General features: G+C 47.2%; 1 long non-coding RNA gene across 6 annotated transcripts in view; it reads right to left on the minus strand.

Moving 5' to 3' along the window:
• Positions 1 to 470: 470 nt before the first annotated feature.
• LOC101935537 (uncharacterized) overlaps positions 471 to 20,691 on the minus strand; it is a 49,140-nt gene continuing 28,919 nt past the window's right edge. For 2 of the 6 annotated variants that reach the window (XR_010601650.1, XR_010601648.1), the window contains 3 exons: positions 15,568 to 15,677; positions 7,684 to 7,849; positions 471 to 6,875 (listed from right to left, as the gene is read on the minus strand). This is a non-coding gene — a long non-coding RNA (uncharacterized LOC101935537). Of the gene's footprint in view, positions 6,876 to 7,683; positions 7,850 to 15,567; positions 15,678 to 16,183; positions 16,344 to 20,691 lie in introns of all 6 variants that reach the window. The other 4 variants (XR_010601651.1, XR_010601649.1, XR_010601652.1 and 1 more) reach the window with 4 other exon arrangements.

The raw sequence follows: 20,691 nt of genomic DNA on the forward strand, positions 1-20,691 counted from the left end.
GCGAGGAGTCCTTGTGGCACCTTAGAGACTAACAAATTTATTTGGGCATAAGCTTTTGTGGGCTAGAACCCACTTCATCAGGTGCATGGAGTGGAACATACAGGAGCAGGTATAAATACAGGAAAGGATGGGAGTTGCCTTACCAAGTATGAAGTCAGTCTAACGAGACAATTCACTTAACAGCAGAATACCAAGGGAGGAAAAATAACTTATGTAGTGGTACATAACAGTTGACAAGAAGGTGTGAGTAACAATAGGGGGAAATTAGTATTGGGGAAATTAGGTTTAGGTTTTGTAATGACCCAACCACTCCCAGTCTTTATTCAGGCCTAATCTGATTGTGTCCAGTTTACAAATTAATTCCAGTTCTGCAGTTTCACGTTGGAGTCTGTTTTTGTTTTTTATTGAAGAATTGCCACTTTTAGGTCTGTTATTGAGTGACCAGAGAGATTGAAGTGTTCTCCTATTGGTTTTTGAATGTTATGATTCCTGATGTCAGATTTGTGTCCATTTATTCTTTTGAATAGAGACTTAGAGACTGTCCGGTTTGGCCAATGTACATGGCAGAGGGGCATTGCTGGCACATGATGGCATATATCACATTGGTAGATGTGCAGGTGAACAAGCCCCTGATGGTGTGGCTGATGTGGTTAGGTCCTATGATCGTGTCACTTGAATAGATATGTGGACAGAGTTGGCATCGGGGTTTGTTGCAGGGTTTGGTTCCTGGGTTGGTGTTTTTGTTGTGTGGTGTGTAGTTGCTGGTGAGTATTTGCTTCAGGTTGGGGGGCTGTCTGTAAGCGAGGACTGGACTGTCTCCCAAGGCCTGTGAGAGTGAGGGATTGTCCTTCAGGATAGGTTGTAGATCTTTGATGATGCGCTGAAGAGGTTTTAGTTGGGGGCTGAAGGTGACGGCTAGTGGCGTTCTGTTACTTTCTTTGTTGGGCCTGACTTGTAGTAGGTGATTTCTGGGTATTCTTCTGGCTCTGTCAATCTGTTTCTTCACTTCAGCAGGTGGGTACTGTCGTTTTAAGAACGCTTGATAGAGATCCGGCAAGCCTTGCTGATGACAAAGACAAGAGAGCTATTACACTGTCATGGAGTGCCAGCCCAGAGCTCATCCCACCCAGAGTGCAACGGTAAGCAGGACGAAGTGGTGAATACCTTAGCTAGGGCCCTATGTATTCCGCAGCAGAATGGGACCAAATCCTTCAGCAGTAACCTCCAAACTGCACTGCACGGTTAATTTATACTATTGCGGAGTTTCTCAAACTTCATTGCACTGTGACCCCTTCTGACCAAAACATTGCTATGTGGCCCCGGTGGTGAGGGGCGGGGAGGGGACAAAGCCTGAGCTCCACTGCCCCAGTGCGGAGGCCCTCAGGCTTCAGCTTCAGTCCTGGGCCCAGGAAATCTAATGCAGATCCTGGCGACCGCATTAAAATGGGATCACGACCCACTTTGGGGTCCCAACCCCCAGTTTGAGAACTGCTGGTCTAGATAATACTTAGTCCTGCCATGAGTGCAGGGGACTGGACTAGATGACCTCTCGAGGTCCCTTCCTGTCCTACGATTCTATGACATACCCCAGGCCCTATAGTAACAGATCTGGGAACAGAATCAGGATCTTCGGCCTGTAGGTCCTCTACTCCTAGCACCCAGGGCCGGTGCTTCCACTAGGTGAGCCTAGGCGGTCGCCTAGGGCGGCAGGATTTGGGGGGCAGCATTTTGCCATCCTCGGCGGAAATTCGGAGGCGGGGGTCCTTTTGCTCCGTGTCTTCGGGGCACTTCGGCGGCGGGTCCCGGAGCGAGTGAAGGACCCACCGCCAAAGTGCCCCGAAGACGCGGAGCGGAAGGACCCCCGCCGCCGAATGCTCAGAGGAGGAGCGCTACCGCCTAGGGCGGCAAAAACCCTGGCGCCGCTCCTGCTAGCACCAGACCGTGTCGCCACTCTATGATGCAAGAATATATCACAGATCTGTCGGCTTTCCAGAAATCTTTCATTAAAGTCAATGGTGCTCTACGGCACATACACTCAGCAGACTACTGTGCATCATTCCAACCTTCCCGGAAAGCAGGGGCTGTCCTTGGGTGAGCAGACAGTACCAAATGATCCCTGAGAAAGCTTGATTTAGCACAGGGGTTATCAAACTGGATTGCGTCGCAATCCCCTTCTGACAACAAAAATTACTAAACGACCCCAGCAGGGGGGGGACCAAAGCCTGAGCCTGCGTGATTCTCACTGCCCTGGGTGGGGGAGTCAAAGCCAAAGCCCGAGCCCCACTGCCCTGGTCGGGGAAGAGGTCAAAGCCGAAGCCCAAGGGCTTCAGCCCCAGCCCGGGGGCCTGTAACCTGAGCCCCGCCACCCAGGGCTGAATCCCTTGGGCTTCAGCCCCGAGCCCCAGCAAGTCTAAGCCAGCCCTGGCAACCCCATTAAAATGGGGTCACGACCCACTTTGGGGTCCTGACCCACAGTGTGAGAACCGCTGTACTATTGCCATGGAATACCCTTCCATCCCATCCCCCCACCAACACACACAACTGTCGATGGATTCAGCTATTCAGATTGTCTGGCTATTTTTGACGGTAATTATTTCTGGGGATGGTTTTTTTCGCCGTGCTCTCCAGGCAGCTGTCTCCACTCCCCAGGCCCATGATGCTGTCAAGGAGGCTCAGCTCAGAACCTCTTCCCCCACTCCCTACCTCACATTTGACAGGGAAGAGGGGAGTATAAAATGCTCATCTCTCTGGGACCTGAATGCTGCACTGTTCTGCAGGCAACCCAACTCACAAGCCTTGGCTTCTGACTACCCACCTCCCCACTCCATGGCTGCAAGATGGACTCCAGCTCTGGCTCCATGGAGCAGTATGGGGAGCATGCCCCATAACCCGACTAACTTCCCCTTGCAGGGAAAGCAGGAGAGCAAGAGGCAGTGGTAGGCAGGTCCTGGGTGAGAAGGGAGACAGAAAACAAAATGCCAAACTATAGCAAAATGGCAAATCCCTCAGCAAGAACGCTGGATTCTAGGGCATCTTGGGAAAATGCCATGTTCTCTGGCTGCAGACAAAGGGGGTAATTCACACCTCACAGACCTATTGTTTCAGACTCTCTGCAGACTCAGGCAGGCATCATTGCAGCCGCTTGAAGTTGGGTCACATTTTCAAGGTTCTCCCAGCAACTATAAGCACTGGGATTTTTTCTTTTTAAATGAAAGCTGAGATTCTGGAATACAGTCATTGGGAAGGGGTAAAATCTGCCGCAGTAGAATCATGGAATTCACAAGACCCTGACCATAGCCAGCTGGTGGAGGCGAGAGCTCTTTGCTATTTATTCAGAAACACCTCAGCCTCTTTTTCTGGCCCCCTCACTTGTCTAGTACAATACACTTCACTGGCCTGCCTCAGCGGTCTAGTAAAATTAAGAACAGGAAAAGAAAATCAGGGGAGGAAGGGAAGGCTGGAAATAATAGCAAAGAGGGGGAAACATGGTGAGGAGAGAGAGCTGGACGGTGCAGCAAATGGGGGAAGGGCGAGAATCGGAAATGAAATCACAGCACTGGAGAGCTCAGATAGATAGAGACAGACAGACAGACAGGCAGGCAGTCTGGATTTGGTGGCTAGGAAACCTCATTTCTACATCTTGTCTCACAACCTAAAAATCTTGGTAGTGGCCTTGTAGCACACAAGTGGTGCTATACGTTTGAATTTCAAATTGAAATCTTACCCTGATGAACAAGTCTGACCTAGTTGTCTCCAGGGTTATAATCTGTTACTGGCTGTAAAAGAAGAGCTTTGAAACTTTCAATGAGCAAATCATAAGAGTTCCTAACCTGTATATTAATTTTAAACTCTGACCCCAAAATCCATGTTGCATTGTAAAATAGTCTGAAATTTACTTTTACGTGGGAGTGGGGGGGGAGGGGAGGAGTGGTGAATTGAAAGAGAATGCAATAAAACCCATCTTTTTCTGCAGGAACTTCTTGTGTTTATACAGATCATCACCCCGCCCAGTAATGGACATTCCTTGTCCCCAGCCCTCATCTCTGTTTGCTTAATGTCAGCTAAAAAAATCTGTCACATCAAGTTCTTCACAGGCCCTTCCGTTTCAGGACATTTGTGCGTGCATTGAGTTAGAACACTCAAGGAATAAACAGGCAAAAAACTGGACTGGATGGAACATTTTGAAGGAGCAGCCACCTAACGAATACATTTTCTAATGAGAAAATACACTTCACGAAACTCCGCTTCACAGATAAGCTACCTGGGTTGGTGCTGAAGAAACCATGGTAACTGCACATTTTAATTGGATGTTTGTTGGTATGAGAGAAAGAGATTGCAGAATTAGTGCTTGGCGGTCTGCACAAGCATGGCATAGTCTGGAGAGCCCATGCTATTTGCTAGGGAAGAATTCTATAGCCGTTGTGTACGTTTGATGTCATAATGTAACAGAAAGGCGGAAGGAATCAGACACATTACATAGATCCTCTGACATATGATGCCTGACGGGGTCAGTGATTCTATACTATTCCAGTCATCATCCCCCCCAAACCTGGGCTCAGATTGGAAAACAAAAAGTGGTGGTACTCCTTATGGCCCGCCCACAGGCCAGGCTCCGCCCCCTTCTTAACAGAAGGGGCCACCATTTGCAGTAGATTGTACAGGCGCTCAAGATGTGAATCAGAAGTAAACAATCATCTAAATGCTGATGGCCACAGGTGTTTTTATTAACACGGGCCAGGAATTTGAGGCCTGATTGATTTAACGCTAGCTGGGCATTGACTTCAATGTCGTTATGCCTGATTTACAGCAGTATTAGTGAGATCAGAAGCAAGCCCCTTGTCGGCCTGATGTATCAGTTTTGCGGGGTAGTTTATAGGAATAGGGTTGTATCCCTTTACATAGTTTGTGAGCCCTCTAGTGGTGCTCACTGTGTTCTAAGTTATAGAAGCTGCCAGAAAGTACTAGAGCAGCCATGTGTATATAGCTAGGCCAGTGATACTCAGACCGAGGCTCGGGAGTGCAAGTGGCTCTTTAATGCATCTCCTGTGGCTCTTTGCAGCACGTGATATTAAAACACTGCCTGATTTAATTATTAACCCCTCTAAGTTATTAACCAATCAGGTTGCTTTTACTCTGATTTCACACCACTGTGCCTCTTTTGGGTAATGCTGATTGCGAATTTGGCTCATGAGCCACTGAGCTTTATCACTCAGCAAGGCCTAGTATGTTTGTGGACAGTTAGTAAGCACTGTTCTTTGGCACCTCGCTGAGCCCACGTGGTTTCTGCATATTTGTATTTGTTGGCTAAAGAGCAAAAGACTCAACATGCAGGCACAGATTTGCTTGACTTTTAAAATTAGACTGATATTGGTGGGGGGAGTCTGAAGCCCTGTTGCAGGTGGAGACATGAGATATAAAAGGAATTGACTTGCCAAAGGGAATAACAGTTACATCTTCATAGCAGACACTAGAAACTGTATTCCATGTTTTATCTGGAACCATACGGCCATTAGTCTGCTACTGATACCACTATAATATAACTGAGGAAATAAATTACATTATTGCTCTGTTTCACTTACCTCTCTGCTCACATGTCCCTTCCCTTTGTCATCAGAATCTCCTACCTTTCCTCTTGCCTCTGGCTTGCCATCGACCTGATCTTTGGGAGAGAACTTTCACTTCTGCTAATTCTGCAGGCTGGAGGTCGGATTATATGTAGTAAAATGCAGTAGCAATACTGGGGCAGGGCCCCAGCTGGGGCAAACTGGGAGTTCACCCAATGGAGCTACTCTGATTCATGTCATCTGCTGATCTGGCCCTAAATTTTAAAGTGATGGGGATACCCAAATCTCGGTACCATAGCAGGGTTATGGTTGTTTGGTCATTCACACTAAGGGTACTAAGTGATCAATCTATCGGGGATCAATCTATCGCGCTCCCGTCGACTCCGGAACTCCACCCGGAGTCGATCCCGTGCCGTGAGGACGGGAGGTAAGTCGAAATAAGATACGTTGACTCCAGCTATGCTATTCCCGTAGCTGAAGTTGCGTATCTTACATCGACACCCCCCCCCCCCCAAAGTGTAGACCAGCCCTAAGATAATCATTCAAGAACAAATAATGCACTGGCTTTTCTGGACCATTCTGTGCTTTGTCCTTTAGCTGACTATTTTTGCACACGGCTGCAAAAATTGCTCCCCTCGCAAGAATCGCCGGCATGTCCATAAGGAGATTGACACAGTGAAGGGATGGCAGTATCAAACATTACAACTCCAGCAATAGCCCACCTTGTTCAAACTAAGGACAGCCGTAGGCCAAACCATGTTCTGGGCAAGCTCAAATGGTGTGCAACTCCCCTTGGTTCAGTTTGGTTTTTTTAATGGTAGATCCCGCCAACCCAGCGTAAACCAATCCTCCCTGCTCTTCACTATTCACTTCCTGTCAGAGTTCCTGTCTTGTTTCATTTGTTTATCCCCAGCTTCTTACACCTCGCTCCAAGGAGGCTGATGAGATGTCAGGGCCGGCTCCGGGGTTTTTGCCACTCCAAGCGGCGGAAAAAAAAAAAAAAAAAGCCGCGATCACAATCGGCGGTAGCTCCACAGCGCCGCTTTCTTCTTCGGCGGCAATTCAGTGGCAGGTCCTTCCCTCCGAGAGGGACCCGCCGCCAAAGAGCCCGACGTGCTGCCCCTTCCCCTTGGCCGCCCCAAGCATCTACCTGCTCAGCTGGTGCCTGGAGCCGGCCCTGTGAGATGACAACCATGAGTGGATGAATGAAACAGACAGAGGATGCTGATGATTGTTCTGTTCATCTGTGAGCAGGTCCTGGATCAGAGCTGATGAGCCTCCAGGCATGGAGAAGAGGAGTCAGAGAGGCCCCTGGCATTATTAAGGAGATGGAAGCACACAGAGTTAATCACTAATAGAGTCCAGACAACCACAAATGAAATGCAAAGAGATCCATAATAAACTCCAAGGCTCTGGACAGTAGTCAGAGTGGTGATAATAAACTGGAAGCCTATATAGAATCTGAAGGCTAACGGAGTTTTATTGCTTCCAAGCAAATAACTATATTCCAAGAAGTCATTTTTAATTCTTAGCAGCAGGCTTTAAATTAAAAAGGGAAGAAAAACAGACATTCAGAAATGACTACGTACATTATTCTCTCAGTGGTAGGGGATCTACACAAGTAACTCGCTGTGTTGCAAACTATAAATATATTCAAGTAGGAAATGCAAAAAAATAAATTAAATTCACTGACGTTCAAGGCTGCCAAAGTAGACTGGGATTTTCAAAGGAACCTCCGGGAATTAGGTGCGCAGATCCCACTGAAATCCCATGGGATTTGGGTGCTTAATTCCTCCCACATCCTCCTTTGAAAAATCTCAGCCTTAAGATGCACTGACATTGACGGGGTGGTTTTTACATTTAATTTCCTTGGTGTTTTTCTGGGAAGCAAATATGTTGATAATAAAGAGCTCTTCAGTCTAACAAACACAGGAACAACAAGATTGGGGATTGGTCCTGCTTTGAGCAGGGGATTGGACTAGATGACCTCCTGAGGTCCCTTCCAACCCTGATAGTCTATGATTCTATGCTCCAGCAGCTGTGAAGCGTGACAAAATCAGTTGAGAAACAAGGCACATATTTATAACAGAGAGAGGAATTAATCATTGGATCAACTTACCGCCAGGGTTGTGGTGGACTCTCCATCATTGGACACCTTTACATCGAGATTGGATGTTTTTCTAAATGATTAGTTCAAATGGGAATGAATTCAGAGAGGTTCTATGGCCCGGGTTATACAGGGGGTCAGCCTAGATGATCACAGTGGTTCCTTCTGGCCTTAGAATCTGCAAAAAAACCCAAACAAAGATAAAGAAATCGCCTGCCCTCAATCATGTTAGCATTCAAATGGCCCAGTTAGGTTAGGAAGTTAACATATAACAGAGGTCTAGAACCTACCACCAGATTCTCAGCCAATGGAGCTATATCAATTTACACCAGCTGAGCATCCGGCCCCTTGCACAGCACCTTACTCGACGAGCTGGCCTGGGACTCATCAATTTAGGTGAGGGCGCCACAATGTGATGCAGAGAAAGGGGTAAGTCCTCCACCCCTCCCGTTCCTATCGGGCACCTTGGTTTAAGGTGCCCCTCAGGCCCCTTGGTGGGCTGGGGAACACTTTCTGGGTTAACATCAAGGAGAGGCCAGGCTGTAAACGGGCTCTTATAAAGGGAGGCAGGGGAGGGAGCCATGCTTTGGGGAGTCTCCCCTGTCGTGCCTTTCTTAGAGGGACACGCCGAGAAACATGCGATGAATCTGCTGAGTAGCAATGGGGCTTCAGTGGGCAGTGTGCTGGGGGGAATCTGCTAAGGGGGGAACCTTTTAAAGGGGAACCTGCTGCTGCTTTTTTCCCTAGGCTGGGGAGGGAGGGAGGTGGCCAGGTGGAAGGCAGTTGGGGAGAAATGGGTCACATTGTCAGGGTAACCTTGAGAGAAGTGTGGCGGCCCCCCATCAGCTGCTAGAACCTTAAGCAGCGGAGGCACCTACAGCACTTGCCTGAGCCCAGGGGCAGCTGCAGACGAGCCGGGACCATTTGAAGATAGAGTTTGGGACCATAGCACGGCGGAGACCCCACACACACGATAGTTGCAAAAGACTCCAACTTTGGCTGCCATGACCACTCTAAAATAGGGGCAGTGAGTTATAGCTTTGCCTGGCCATTGCAAAGGGACTAACCGCAGGTGCCAACCTACTGCCAAGCATGAGAAGACAGGACTGGAAAAAGCAGCAGCAAATCAATCCAGCATTTTGTTGCGTGCGACAAACAAGGCGACTCAGCCAGCGAGAGCAGTAAAGCAAGGGATCGTTTTGGAAAACAATCATCCTTGTGACCGTAATCCAAACCCCAACACAATTCATTTCAACTTTGCGAGGACCGCGTCTGTGTTTGATCTCCAGGGCCAGACCACGCCACAAGTCATTCAACGCGCCTCTCTCATTTGGATCCATTTCCTTCGTCTTGCAGGCTTGACGCTCGCCTCCTGTCTCTTCTCCCTGGGCTTCTGCTGTCTCCTCTTGGGTTCCGTGCCTCTGTCTCTCTGTGTAAGCGTCTTCCGTCTGCAGCTCGGGACTGAGAGAAGATACCTTCATATAAAGGAAAACTGAGCTGAACTAATGAACTCACGCTGGGAGCGTAGGACCTAAGGGGATAGCACAAATCCAATAAAGCTGCAATGTGGACCGTTTTTCTGAGGGTAGGAAGTTTCAAGCATGAAACACATTCTTGATTTTTATTTTGGTTTTTGCTGCTTTTAGAATTGATGCAGTCCTGGGCGCCAGGTCTACTTTTTTCTTTTAACTGAAAAAAATATTATTAAAATTCTAATTTGTAATAAAATTGCATCTAGAGATCTCAACTGAGATTGGAGCCCCATTGTGGCAGGCACTGTGCAGGCATAGTAACAGAGGACAGCCCCTCCACCATAGTTTACAATCTAAATAGATGAAGGGAGTCTTATCTCCATTTTACATATGGGAAACTGAGGCACAGAGAGGGGACATGACTTGCCGAAGGTAATTTGAATCCCATTCCACTCCTTTCATCAACACGCCATCCTTCTGTGCACATCTGAGGCATTTCAGATCTCCCAAGCAAGTTTCAATTCTGCAGCATAACTCTCCTTCTTCCACTTAATATTGTGGAATCACAAGCATATTAACAGAATATTGTAGACTACATCAGGAATGGTCAAGTATCTTCTGATACTGTCTCACATGATCTTCTCATAAACCAACTAGGGAAATACAACCTAGGTGGAGCTACTATAAGGTAGGTGCATAACTGGTTGGAAAATCATTCCTAGACAGTAGTTATCGTTGGTTCACAGTCATGTTGGAAGGACATAACAAGTGGGGTCCCAGAGGGATCGGTTCTGGGTCTGGTTCTGTTCAATATCTTCATCAATGATTTAGATAATGGCATAGAGAGTACACTTATAAAGTTTGCGGACGATACCAAGCTGGGAGGAGTTGCAAGTGCTTTGGAGGATAGGATTAAAATTCAAAATGATCTGGACAAACTGGAGAAATGGTCTGAAGTAAACAGGATGAAATTCAATAAGGACAAATGCAAAGTACTCCTCTTGGGAAGGAACAGTCAGTTGCACACATTCAAAATAGGAAATGACTGCCTAGGAAGGAGTACTGTGGAAAGGGATCTGGGGGTCACAAGTTAAATATGAGTCAACAGTGTAACACTGTTGCAAATAAAAGCAAACATCATTCTGGGATGTATTAGCAGGAGTATTATAAGCAAGACACGAGAAGTAATTCCTCCACTCTACCCCGCGCTGATTAGGCTTCAACTGGAGTATTGTGTCCAGTTCTGGGCGTCACATTTCAGGAAAGATGTGGACAAATTGGAGAAAGTCCAGAGAAGAGCAACAAAAATGATTAAAGGTCTAGAAAACATGACCTATGAGGGAAGATTGAAAAAATTGGGTTCGTTTAGTCTGGAGAAGAGAAGGCTGGGAGGGGACATGATAACAGTTTTCAAGTACATAAAAGGTTGTTACAAGGAGAGAGAAAAATCGTTCTTCTTAACCTTTGAGGATAGGACAAGAAGCAGGAGCTTAAATTGCAGCAAGGGCGGTTTAAGTTGGACATTAGGAAAAACTTCAGAGTGGTTATAAATTGGAATAAATTGCCTAGGGAAGTTGTAGAATCTCCATCACTGGAGATGTTAAAGAGCAGGTTAGACAAACACCTCTCAGGGATGGTCTAGATAATACTTAGTCCTGCCTTGAGTGCAGCGGTCTAGACTAGATGACCTCTTGAAGTCCATTCCAATTCTATGATTAGTTTGCCGTAACAGAGATTTAGGTTAGATATTAGGAAACATTTTCTAACTAAGGATGGTGAAGCACTGGGACACGGAAGGTTGTGGAATCTCTGTCATTGGAGGGTTTTAAGAACAGGTTGGACAAACATCTGTCATAGATGCTCTAGGTACATTTGATCCTGCCTCAGTGCAAGGGGAAAGAATTAGGGGCCTCTTGAAGTCTCTTCGAGCCCTACATTCTGAGATGACACAGCTCATTTCTGCTGCCTCAAGACCACAAGAGTCACCATGTTAACATTCCCAGGTAGATTCCTGCTTCCCAGGCTGCAATCCCTCATTCGGTAGGTGTGGCCTACATTCCTTATTCCTATATGTGTAACTTTGCCTTTGGCCATAGTAGAACACATTTTGTCCTGTCCTCATCATTATCTGCCATTCCACCAGTCTTTGTGTCAGCTGCAATTTTTAATCAGCAGTGATTTTAAATTTATTTTCCAATCATTGCACAACCCCACTAGAACCCAGATCTGCCAGGTCTTAATCCATTTAATGTGTTTTACTGATATTAGGCAGTGCAAATTTTTTAGTCAGAATGTTGTGTGGTACTACATGAAATGCCTTACAAAAGTGTAATCATATTAAATCTATGCAGTTACCTTTATCAACTAAAGTTGTAATCTCAATGAATGAAATTAGATTTGTTTGACAGGAACTATTTTCCATAAAAACCATGTTGTCTATTCATTGAATTCTATAACAGGTTTTCCATTATTTTGCTTGGGATTGATGTCAGGGCATCCAGCCTAGAGTTACCTGGATCATCCCAATTGCCCTTTTTTGAATATTGACACAACATTAGCACTCTTCGAGTCTCCTGGAATTTTCCCAGTATTCCAAGTAATTGACAGTACAAGTCAATTGAATTCCAATTGTGTGTTAATTAAAAATTAATATCAGTGGGCCAGAGATGACTCTTGGGTTCAAGTTATCTGGGCCTCCTGACTGGGTGCAATATCTCTTGTGTTATCCCTAGTGCTTGTTGTTTAACATCTTCCTTGGCTACAAATGGACTGGAAAGTACTTCATCATCTTTATATGCTACGAGTACATCATCCCACTTCTTTTCAAATACAGAACAGAAATATTTTGAACACTTCTGCAATATCAGCATAATTATCAGTTTGACGATCTCCATCTAATAATATGCTTATACCATTGCTAGAATTTATTTTGTTCCTAATAAATTTAAAAATTCTTTTTTGTCCTAGCCTCTGACGGCCACGATTTCCCCCTGATATTTTTAGCTTCCCTTATCAATTATCTGCACTTCATAACTTCTAATTTATATTGATTTTTATTTGTCCTTTTTCCATGTGTTATATGTTGCTTTTTTATTTCTGTCTTCATTTAACAACTGAACCAGTATGACCTTTTAACTAAAATCCTTCTCTTTCTTGATTATGGAGTCATAGCTTTTTGACCATTTAATAAAATCTTCTTAAAGAGCGCCCAATACCATTCACATTTTTCTGTATATATTTTTCCTACCAGTCATATTTGCTTATAATTTTACTCAGTTCTGGGTAATTATGCCCTTTGAAGCACCTAATATATATATTAGTAGTTGAAACTGGCCTCTGTTCCTCCATGTTGAATGTAATCAGGTCATGATCACTGGTCCCTAGGCAACCACCAATTTATAGTCCAGAGATTACTTCATCATTATCTGTCATAAGGAAGTTCAAAAGAGAGTTACTTGATGATGGGTGCAATATCTCTTTTGATAGAAAATTATCTATTATTTTTAGAATCTCTAATGTTTTACTCTTGGTTGTAAGAAACTGCCAGAATCTCTCTCCCATACTGAAGTTTCCCATAACAACACAGTTTTCCTTTCTATACATTAGAAACAGGTGCTTAAGGAATGACTTATCTTGGTCTCTGGTTTCGTTAATCGATGTCAAGGCCAAAAAGGACCATTGTGATCATCTAGGCAATCCTCTTGTATATCACAGATCAGATAACTTCCCCCCAAATAATTCCTAGAGCAGATAATTTAGAAAAACATCCAATCTTAATTTACAAAATTGCCAATGATGAAGAATGCACTGTGACCCTTAGTAAATTGTTCCAGTAGTTAATCACACTCACTGTTAAAAATGTACACCTTATTTGCAGTCTGAATTTGTCTAGTTTCAACTTCCAGCTATTGGATCACATTATACCTTTCTCTAAAGCAGTGGTTCTCAAACTAGGGGCGCCGCTTGTGCAGAGAAAGCCCGTCGGGCCAGGCCGGTTTGTTTACCTGCCGCGTCCGCAGGTTCAGGCGATCGCAGCTCGCAGCGGCCGTGGTTCACTGTTCTCGGCCAATGGGAGCTGCGGGAAGCGGCGCGGGCCGAGGGACGTGCTGGCGGCCGCTTCCCGCAGCCCCCATTGGCCTGGAACGGCGAACCACAGCCACTGGAAGCTGTGATTGGCCAAACCTGCGGACGCGGCAGGTAAAAAAACCGGCCCGGCCCAACAGGGGCTTTCCCTGAATAAGCGGCGGCCCTAGTTTGGGAACCACTGCTCTAGAAAACTCTAATGGGTTCTAGATTAAAGAGCCTGTTATTAAATATTTATTTCCCATGTAGATACTTATAAACTGTAATCAAGTCACCCTTAACCTTCTCCTTGTTAACTAAGCAAACTGAGCTCCTTGAGTCTATCATTATAAGGCAGGTTTTTTTAACCCTTTAATCATTCTTGTGGCTCTTCTCTGACCCTCTCCAATTGATCAGCACTTTCTTCAGTGGATTGTAAGAGAACCCGCCCCTACCTTCTCTGGGCTTTGGTAGTTGGCACATTGATCCACATGCATTCAAGATCCTGTGGTTCTGAGTTATCAATAACTCTAAAACAGGTAAAGGTGTCTTTAATTCAGAGTGCCATGCCCCACATACCTCTTTTACCCACTCTAGCCTTCCTGAACAGGTTATAACCAATGATTGTAACATTCAGATCATGCTAATCGACCCAGCAGGTTTCAGTAATGCCGGTTACATCAAATTTCTTCTCATCAATGAGAATTTCCAGTTCCTCTGGCTTGTTACCCAGATGTCTAGTGTTGGTATATGAGCACCTGAAAAATTCTCTGCTGCACCGGTTCACTTTTGTCTGCGACATGCTAACTTTGAACTTCATTTGCCTGCTTAGCACCCTCCCCTTGGGTTACTAGCTTGATGTCCTCCTGGCTGCTCCAGCTAGTCTGCACCCAAGATTAGCTTCCCTACCTGCGAGATACAGACCATCCCATTTGTACAGTCTCCTCTGCCCCTGGAACACAAGAGGCGAAAGAATGCCTTGCATGGGATGGGATAGGAGCCCATCACCTCAGCTCCTACCTGCTCCCTGGCGCTGCAGTGGTCACTCCAGCTCTGCTCATCTCCACCTGCATGCACGTAGTTACTGCCTCCTCATTGGTGGAGGCATGGGTGGGGGAGGCTGGCCAGAACTGGACTGGCTCTCAGTTCCCAAGCAATGGGCCAATGGGGAGGCAATAACTGGAACTGGATGGTGTGGGGCAGGGGAAGTGGAGCCAAGCTGAGCATGGCTGGAAACAAATCAGCCCCCACAACATTCCCACAATGGGGCCGCTAGCCCTCTCTGCTCCCCAGCCCCACTGCCCCTGCACTGAAAAATGGCCCAAAGTTCCATAAAGCCAAAGGGATGCACCCAAGTCCTATTTACTTTGGAGAGAAATGTCTAACCCTGCAGTCAAGTAGCACAGGGTCAGTGCCACGTGCAGAAACCCCAGCTAACACACCACCGTGCCCAACAGTAGCCAGCTCCCACCTCTGACCCTCCGTGACCATCTCTCTGTTGCGCACTGCCTGCTCCCTCCTGCCCCCCCCCCCCCCACACTCCCGTGCTCTCTCTTGTGTCAATGAGTGGCCCCTGTGAGGAATACCCTGGTCTGTAACAAATGTTTTTAGGGGGGTTATAGCTGTGTAGTGAAACCAGCCCATGGAGCACTAAGCTCCCCCTGACTGTTTGCCAGCTTGCCCATGGCAGTTCCAGTGCTGCTTTGTAGGACATTGAGGGAATGCCAGGAGGGAAAGCTCAGTGGTTTGAGCATTGGGCTGCTGAACGCAGGGTTGTGAGTTCAATCCTTGAGGGGGACACTTGGGGATCTGGGGCATGGTCAGTGCTTGGTCCTGCTGGTGAAGGTAGGGGGCTGGACTCGATGACCTTTCAAGATCCCTTCCAGCTCTAGGAGATGGGGTATCTCCATTAATAATTATAGAATGCCTACACTGCAGCAAAAGACCCATGGCATGGCCGTAGCTGGCCCAGGCCCAGGGGCATGCACAAGGGGGGACAAGCAGGGGCACGGACCCCCCTCAGTAATCAGGAGGGGCACAAAACCTCTCTGTTTCTGGAGCCGTGGCAGGGAGAGCGAGCTCCTTCAGCCCCAGGGTCACAGAACGTATCCCGCCAAAAGCAATCAAATTTAAATTCCTGCACACGCAGGTCAGCTGCTTCAGGCTCGTGGGGCTCGGACAGTGGGGCTACAACTTGCAGTGTCAATTTTCAGGCTCGGGCTGGACCCAAGCTCTGAAACCCCCACCCAGGTTCCAGCCTGAGCCCCACTGTTGACGCTGCAATATTTAGCTCCCCGAGCCCGAGTCAGCTGACCCAGGCTCAGACTAGGTGTCGCAGGTTTTTATTGCATTGTAGACGTACCCTGAATCCTTAACTGAAGCAGCTTGTTTTCACTCCTTCATAGCATGGGCCGCCTCCTACTGGCTCAAACACTTTCCGAGAGCTTTGCGAGCTAGGAATGGACGCTTCTCCTGGAAATAGGAAGGAAAAGAAAAGGATTCTTTGGGCATCCAAAATAGCCTAAGATTACACCGTTTAAGGGGGGGGGAAAAGAGAGCGAGATGGGCTGTCCCTCAACTCAGGGAAGGGTCAGTAAGAAAAAATATAAAGATGGCAGCTACCATCTTAATAACTCTGGCCCAGATTATTCCCTATGGAAGAAATACACATACCCTTTCCCCCTCTGCATCCATTCAGGGACCACAAGGAGCAGTTTGTGCCTTCCTCCCCTCAAGAAATAGGCAAAGGTTTTCACTACCCAAAACCAACAGGCATGAAGAGAGTCACCAGAAGCCAGGGCTGCGGTGGCCTTGTGCCTCCTAGGCCCTAGGCCTGTAATGGAGTCCTCTGCCAAGGCCACATCAGCTGGCTCCTTCCTCTGAAACCCTCTCTCAGGATAAAGAGGGGGCACATAAACATCAATGCTAACCTCCCTCCCTCACCCCGCCCAATCCATTGCCCCAACTGGGTCTCTAACCTTATAGAGAAGTGTCCGGGGTTCACAGGGGAAGCCCGGAAACCAATGAGGCACTGCCAATATTTCAACAAGAGGAGGTAATTGAAACATCCCACTGAGCCTGTGATAATCCTTGTGCGGTTGCAGATGGGTGAAGGGCTAGGGACTCTAGTGATGTATTCTACCATGTAAACAGAAACATTCTTAAGCCACAAGCAAGCAGGGAGGTAGCACCCCATGACAGAAGGACCCAGTAAGTGCCACTTGCTGGAATTTTTTCATATTTTGTTCCTGGAAACTGAATTTGTTGAGACTAGAGCAGAGGGTTGAGTGAGTGTGAGCATGTGTGTCACTGTCTTTATGGTTCCACAGAGCTAAGTTCATCTCTGGTAGGATTGGGCATTTGACCAGTCCACAAGTAACTGGTCAATTGACCAGTCCACAAGTAACTGGTCAATTGACCAATGTCAAAAATGGTCAAATACTCTAAAACAGTAATTTATTAAAGAGTAACAAAAATTAGTAAGACTTTATGGTCTTCAATAGACTAAACCTTAGATAGATACTTATCCCTGATTACAGGCAAAACAAGTGACTTAACTGAGCTATTTTAACACAGAAAAATGCAAAACACAATGGGTATGTCTACACTACAGGATTAATCCGAATTTATATAATTCGAATTTTGGAAACAGATTGTATAAAGTTGAATGTATGCGGCCACACAAAGCACATTAATTCGGCGGTGTGTGTCCATGTACCGGGGCTAGCGTCGATTTCCGGAGTGTTGCACTGTGGGTAGTTATCCCGTAGCTATCCCATAGTTCCCGCAGTCTCCCCCGCCCATTGGAATTCTGGGTTGAGATCCCAGTGCTTGATGGGGCAAAAAACATTGTCACAGGTGGTTCTAGGTACAGCCTCACCCCTCCCTCCATGAAAGCAACGGCAGACAACCATTTCGCGCCTTTTTTCCTGGGTGAACACTGCAGACTCCATACCACGGCAAGCATGGAGCCCGCTCAGCTCAAGACAGCAGTCATGAACATTGTAAACACCTCGCGCATTCTCGTGCAGTTTATGCTAAGCCAGGACCAGAAAAACGAGGCGTGGAGGAGGCGGCGACGGCAGCGCAGCGACAAGCGTGATGAAGACATGGACATGGACACAGAATTCTCTCAAACCGTGGGCCCTGGTGCTTTGGAGATCATGTTAATGGGGCAGGTTCTATCCGTGTAACGCCGATTCTGGGTCCGGGTAACAAGCACAGACTGGTGGGACCGCATAGTGTTGCAGGTGTGGGACGATTCCCAGTGGCTGCGAAACTTTCGCATGCATAAGGGCACTTTCATGGAACTTTGTGACTTGCTTTCCCCTGTCCTGAAGTGCTAGAATACCAGGATGAGAGCAGCCCTCACAGTTGAGAAGCGAGAGGCGATAGCCCTGTGGAAGCTTGCAACGCCAGACAGCTACCGGTCAGCTGGGAATCAATTTAGAGTGGGCAAATCTACTGTGGGGGCTGCTGTGATGCAAGTAGCCAAAGCAATCACTGAGGTGCTGCTACGAAAGGTAGTGACTCTGGGAAATGTGCAGGTCATAGTGGATGGCTTTGCTGCAATGGGATTCCCTAACTGTGGTGGGGTGATAGATGGAACCCATATCCCTATCTTGGCACCGGAGCACCAGGGAACCCAGTACATAAACCGCAAGGGGTACTTTTCAATGGTGCTGCAAGCACTTATGGATCACAAGGGATGTTTCACCAACATCAACGTGGGCTGGCCGGGAAGGGTTCATGATGCTCGTGTCTTCAGGAACACTAATCTGTTTAAACGGCTGCAGCAAGGGACTTACTTCCCAGACCAGAAAATAACCGTTGGGGATGTTGAAATGCCAATAGTTATCCTTGGGGACCCAGCCTACCCCTTAATGCCATGGCTCATGAAGCCATACACAGGCAGCCTGGACAAGAGTCAGGAGCTGTTCAACTACAGGCTGAGCAAGTGCAGAATTGTGGTAGAATGTGCATTTGGCCATTTAAAAGGTCGCTGACGATCGTTACTGACTCGCTCAGATCTCAGCCAAACCAATATCCCCATTGTTATTTCTGCTTGCTGTGTGCTCCACAATCTCTGTGAAAGTAAGGGGGAGACCTTTATGGCGGGGTGGGAGGCTGAGGCAAATCGCCTGGCTGCTGATTACACGCAGCCAGACACCAGGGCGATTAGAAGAGCACACTAGGAAGCGCTGTGCATCAGAGAAGCTTTGAAAACCAGTTTCATGACCGGCCAGGCTACAGTGTGAAATTTCTGTTTGTTTCTCCTTCATGAAAACCTTCCCCCTTTATTGACTCATTCTCTGTAAGGAACCCACCCTCCCCCTTCCCCCAGCTTGCTTTCAAAGGAAATAAAGTCACTATCATTTAAAAATCATTTATTCTTTATTAATTGATTATAAAAAGAGGGAGAGAACCCGGGTGGGGTTTGGGAAGAGGATCAGCGGGAAGGAAAAGGCCACTAAAAAAAGGTTTAAAAAATGACAGCCTTTTGCTTGGGCTGTCCACTGGGGTGGAATGGGAGGGTGTACGGAGTCCCCCCTTCCCTCCCCCGCGTTCTTACATGTCTGGGTGAGGAGGCTATGGAACATGGTGAGAGGGGTTATACAGGGGCTGTAGCGCCAGTCTGTTATCCTGCTGCCGTTCCTGAAGCTCCACCAGACGCCGGAGCATGTCTGTTTGCTCACACAGCAGCCCCAGCGTTGCATCCTGCCTCCTCTGATCTTCCTGCCGCCACCTCTCATCTCGAGCGTCTTTCCTCTCCTCACGTTGGTCCCTTCTCTCCTCACGTTGGTCCCTCATGTCCTCACGTTCACTGGCTTCTTTCCTATACTTTGAAACCGTGTCCTTCCACTCATTCAGATGAGCTCCTGCTTGGCTAACTGCAGGGAAGGATTGCTTTTCAGCCACAGGCAAACAGCCCAGTAGGAATGGCCACCTCTGTCCCCTTAATTAAATTCCTGTATTTCAACAAGGTTACCATGAGCGATATCACTCTCCTGAGGATTACACAGCGAGATAAAGAATGGATGTTGCTTGAATGCCAGCAAACACCGGGACCATATGCTGCCAGGCTTTGTCATGCAATGATACCAGATTACTTGCTGCAAGCATGGCGTGGTCAAGTGTCCTACCATGGAGGACGGAATAAAGCTGCACTGCCCAGAAACCTTGTGGCAAGGCTTTTGGAGTACCTCCAGGAGAGCTCCATGGAGATGTCCCTGAAGGATTTCCGCTCCATCCCCAGACACGTTAACAGACTTTTCCAGTAGCTGTACTGGCCGCGAATGCATCCCAAGTCCTCAGGGCAAAGTAATCATTAAAAAACTCTTGCTTTTAAAACAAGTATTATATTTTAAAAGGTAAACTCACCTGAGGTCCCTTCCATGGGGTCATGGTCTTGGATACTGGCTTGGGAGGGTTGGGACGGTACTTCAGTCAGGCTGAGAAAAAGATCCTGGCTGTTGGGGAGAACGGAGTGCTGGGTGCTCTCCGCAAGCTCCTCCTCCTCCTCCTCCTCCTCCTCCTCTTCCCCATCTGCAGAATCCTCAGGTGTAGCTGATGAGACTATCCCCAACCCGGAATCCACGGTCAGAGGTGGGGTAGTGGTGGCGGCGCCCCCTAGAATTGCATGCAGCTCGGCGTAGAAGCGGCATGTCCGCGGCTCTGACCCTGAGCGACCGTTTGCCTCCTTTGTTTTTTGATAGGCTTGTCTGAGCTCCTTGACTTTCACGTGGCACTGATCTGAGTTCCTATTGTGGCCTCTCTCCATCATGCCCCTGGAGATTTTTTCAAAAGTTTTGGCATTTCGTCTTTTCGAACGAAGTTCTGCTAGCACTGAATCCTCTCCCCATATAGCGATCAGATCCAGTACCTCCCGTACGGTCCATGCTGGTGCTCTTTTTCGATTATCAGCCTGCATGGTTACCTGTGCTGATGAGCTCTCTGTGGTCACCTGTGCTCTCCACGCTGGGCAAACAGGAAATAAAATTCAAATGTTCGCGGGGCTTTTCCTGTCTACCTGGCCAGTGCATCCGAGTTCAGATTGCTGTCCAGAGCAGTCACAATGGTGCACTGTGGGATAGCTCCTGGAGGCCAATACCATCGAATTGCGGCCACACTAACCCTCATTCGAAATGACAATATTGATTTTGGTGCTACTCCGCTCGTCAGGGTGGAGTACAGAAATCGATTTTAAGAGCCCTTTATTTCAAAATAAATGGCTTCGTTGTGTGGATGGGTGCAGGGTTAATTCGATTTAACACTGCTAAATCTGAATTAAAGTCATAGTGTAGACCAGGCCTATGAAATGAAGTTCTAAGAAATGAAAGAATGGCACCGCGACACAATCAGAAAGGCAGGTTGCCGCATTCTTGCCTGGAATGTTTGACAATATTTGCCCATGGTCAAATAATAGGCCGTCAATTGACATTATTTGACCAGTTAATTAACCCGGAGAGCATGGCAGACGCGCAAA

The sequence above is a fragment of the Chrysemys picta genome, chromosome 5 (assembly GCF_011386835.1).
Source record: "Chrysemys picta bellii isolate R12L10 chromosome 5, ASM1138683v2, whole genome shotgun sequence".
Lineage (NCBI taxonomy): Eukaryota > Metazoa > Chordata > Testudines > Emydidae > Chrysemys > Chrysemys picta.